Raw genomic sequence first — 4,651 nt, forward strand, 5'->3', positions numbered from 1 at the left:
TTATCCTTTATACAAATTTATTTTAGAAAAACTCGTATTTAATTTTAAAGTCATTTTCAAACAAGTTCAGTATTATGAAACATTTCTAACGGTATCTATGTTAAATTTTATGTCTTTGTTAAACGAAACGTAACTGTGACAACGTAACATTATCATTTCAATGGGTGCTTCTTCAAAGATATTGATGACACTGTATCATATACTGGTTTCATTCAAAATATACCAAAGATTACGTATCGTGCTGAAACTATAATCATGTGATGCTTATATTATGTGCAATTATCATTACATATCGATTGCACGTGCATTCTAAGAATGATCAGAATTGAAACTCATTTTCTTCTTACCATTTGAAACAATACGTATGCATAGCAGTATGGCAAATGATTTACAATAAACACTATATTATTACTAAATATTTTTAAATGTTTATAAAGTACAATTATAGGATACATATAGATATGTGAATTCATTTCTAATTAATCTTTTATTTAACCAATTGTTAAGAACAGTATATATACTTCCACGCACTGTCTAAGTATAATTGCAGTTCCATATTATTAGAGCAATTATCTTATATAAAATACACTTAACACAGGTTATGAAGTATGTATATTAATGCAGCCAAACAGAACCATGCATTTAGAATATTAGAAAACCAACCTAGCATAGGTATCAATAGTTATTAATTTTGAAGAAAACAATAAAACGTACCCGGATAGATTTATAATAGCGATTATTGTCCATGAAACTTGTCCAATTTTCCGAAATTTTTAGTCATTTCCTTGACGGTGCTTCCTCCTCCAGCCATCATTATCAGAAAGAATACTTTGTTCGTTTGTTAGATATTTGGTATGATAATCCTGGATATCTTCAAGAATCGTGTTCGTTCACTTTCCGAACAAAGTATTTCGACCCTATTCTTGTCTGGGTTCACGAAATCTTTGCGGGGATAATTCTCGAAGAACAATCTGTTTCTGACAATAGAGAACAGATCAGAATGTAGAGAGGAAGTATGTAATTTCGTGTTCCAAATCGAGACCAAAAGACTCCTTATATAGGAGACCAATAATAGAAACAAACAGACACACCTTTTCGGAAAACAGTTATGTCTGTTGGAACGGGTGCAACTATTCAAACGAATCGTTATGTCCGTTGGGAACGGGTACAACTATTCAAACGAATCGTTATGTCCGTTGGGAACGGGTGCAACTATTCAAACGAAACGTTATGTCCGTTTCTATTATTCATATTCAGTTACGCGTTTGGCTCGACGAGCGTGCACTCCGCACTACCCTAACTCGTTTCAAACTTGACGCATAATTGCATTGGCCTATAGTAAATCACATTACTACCAAAATGCATTGATGATACTAAAATCACCAACAAACTCCCTCCATTTTAGTATAATCCTTGATTTACTTTACAGGTATAACGATCAAACAAATGCATAGAAGAAAATGTCTTACGATTGAATTTTCATCTTAGTACAAATACACATTCCAAATATTCGAAAATCGGGGTGTCATAATGATTGAACCCGTCAATCCATTTGAATATCTAAAGATATAGTACACATATGTTTCTTACAATACTCTACTATTCATACTTGACACTTTACAAGCCATGTGTCCTTATCCATTAATAAGCATATAGGAAGCCAAGTCCAAGCTTCTTGAAGCGGCAAAACTTCATGCTCACAATATATATTGAACCCAAAACAAACCCTAAAGCGGACCGGTTGAACCGGATCCAGTACCCTCCAACTAAACCAAGTCGGGTTGAAGAAAACCCTAAACATAACACTCCACCTTTCTGGTTCACCTTGAACAATTATGCAACTTATATGTGTTTTGGTTTTAGCTTGTTGGTCCGGTTGTTTTATAATGCAGCCCTTGTGTCCTAAAAATATTTGCCTAATTCTCTTTTCAGTTTTGCAAATCATCTGTTGCATATCAAGATAGCACCTCAAATGGGAAGTGGATAAAGCTGGTAGGGAAATAAAGAGATCAAATGACCCTGTTATTCATGAGGAAGAGACCAAACCGAAGTCACCAATTGAATTTGAAACCAAGAATCATTTGCCTTTAATCATGTAGATTGTACTCTTGCCTTCATAGCATGTAATTAGAATCCTTGTTATTTAGGATCAATGTAATTGAAAAAGAATTGTCTTGCTGCTATCTTGTAAAACCAGTAGGATGCATTATGATTTTGTGGACCAATTAATATATTTGAATATACCTTAATGCATGTGTAGGAAATGTAATCCTTTTGGACCTCTCTTTGGGTGTGCTTTAGAGTAGCAACATGGTTATAGACAGATGCAATCAAAGTGTTTACATGCATATCAAGTCTTAAACTGATCCCACTATTTTGTGTCCAAAGAACAAAGTCAGCCAGAAGTTTCTTTTAACATGCCTTTTGTAGCTTTAAGGGTGAATTTTGAATGATGAAACATGGTTCACAAAAATGACCAACAACATCACTTTTCCACATTTTGTAGCTTTTTATGACTTGTAATGTAACTTGCATCATAATTTGTATGATAAACCAAATCAAACTTGTAACTCCACTTTTTTAATGCTAAAATAAGTTCCTTCTTTTTTTAATTTAATGAAGAATCTCTCTTTTTAGGGACAAACTTTAGGGACAAACTTTGAATGATGAAATATGGCCCTCAAATTGGTCAAAAAAATCAACATCATATGGTTGCCTTGTTGACCAAAAGCCAAATCATAGTCGGAAAGCAACAATGTTTTCACGACTTACTCGTTCAACATCATCACCTTCAAAGGGGCCTCCACTGAGCGTGGGACCTCAAATCAACTTATTAAGGATTAACTCCACATAAGTCGAAGTGACCAGGGCCGACCCTGGGCCTGGGCAAGCAGGCCCACAACCCAGAGCCTCAAAAAAGTAGGGGCCTCAATTTTGGGAGGTGTAGTTAAGAAATTATAATACTTGAATAATAAAATAAATACCTGTTAGCGAAAATGAAAAACAACTTGTTGCTTGTAGCCCAGTGGTTTAAATAGTGCATATGAGGTGTGTTGGGTTGTTGGTTCGAGACTTAATGACCTCAAATTTTCAATTAATAATTTTTGACAAAAACTCCATTCTTTCATAGATATTTCAAATTTCAATATTGCAATAAATTGTGGTTCATTTAGAACCTCCAAATTTTCGATTAATACTTTTTTACATAAACTCCATTCTTTCATAGCTATTTCAATCTAAACATTAAATAAAGATTGCAACAAATTGTGGTTCATTTAGAAAGAATATGAAGAAGTAAAGTCATCATTTTAAAATGACAAATTTAATTAATTATACCTTAGTGTCAAGTAATTACACAGTCCCTTAGGTTTCATGTATAATTTTTGTGACAATTAGCATTTTTCAAATTTTAATTATAAAATAATTTGTATATAATCATTTAAAATTTATAATTAAATTTTAAATCAAATTTTATTTTTGATGGTTATTTATTGTTAGGGTCCATTTATTTTGTTTTTCCTGGGCCTCTAAAAGGTCGGGACCGGCCTTGGAAGTGACTATACCACCCTCCTAATCTTAAGAGCACTCAATTCTGGGTATAGGACTTGTCTCACAGTACACAGAGATCACCACACCGTGAAAAATAGAAAAATCGAGCCATCCTAACAACACAACAATATTCAGAATATATGAATCGCAAAAGTGAAATGAATGCAATGAGTATAACAAATAAAGAATATAGATAAACAACCAATGAAGATAAACTAACAAAGTTAGGATTGATTCGCTTAGAGAGTATCCCTAGCAGAGTTTCCAGTCTGTCGCTTGTGAAAATTCACTGACCGACACAAATAGAGTCTCCACTAAACTAAAAGTATCAAGAAAAACTTAAGCAATAGGAAAGAACATGGTTTGACAACCAAATTCGGGTTTGGGAGTCGACTATGCAAAGGGAATGTATTAGCACCTCTCACATCTGTGGTACTCCACAGGATCCACTCTAGTTGTTCTAATCAAAGGGTGTATTATCTAACGCTAAAGCTAGCTAAGAATGCATGAATTAATTAATTGGTAAAAGAAAAAGGTTTTTTATTATTGAGTTTGCCTGAGTTGTGCAACCCAGTTCCTACGTATCCCAAAGAGAATAAGAACATTTGTAGTACTCTCTAAAAAAGGTTTGTTTGTTAATTGATTTTAAGATGAAGAAAAATGTTGTCTTATTCGAGTGGAAAATACAACATTCTCTCGATAACTATGGGAAAGTGAGCATTTGCATCATCTTTAATATGGAGAATTTACAGCCTGGATTTAATCAACAAGCATATCTCAACATATAAGTGGAAAATGGCAATCACTTTGTCATGTTTGTAGAAGTAAGATGGTTTGCAATCACTTTTAAAATAAGACTAATATCTAATTGTTGAGAAAAGATTTTAAAAGGAAAAGGTGCATAAAGGGAACAAAAGGTTTGAATGTGTTGAAGTGTTTTTGTTAGGAGAATATCTTAAATGGTCCCTCAAAGGGGGTATTTGAGTATTTCTTCCTTTAATTTTGAAAAGAGTTTGAGATACATATTATACTAAAAACTATGACATGAGGGTGAATACTTAGTACATACGAGCCAAGCATCTCGCGTACAAAATATTCTAAG

The sequence above is a fragment of the Vicia villosa genome, linkage group LG3, assembly GCF_029867415.1.
Source record: "Vicia villosa cultivar HV-30 ecotype Madison, WI linkage group LG3, Vvil1.0, whole genome shotgun sequence".
Classification (NCBI taxonomy): domain Eukaryota; kingdom Viridiplantae; phylum Streptophyta; class Magnoliopsida; order Fabales; family Fabaceae; genus Vicia; species Vicia villosa.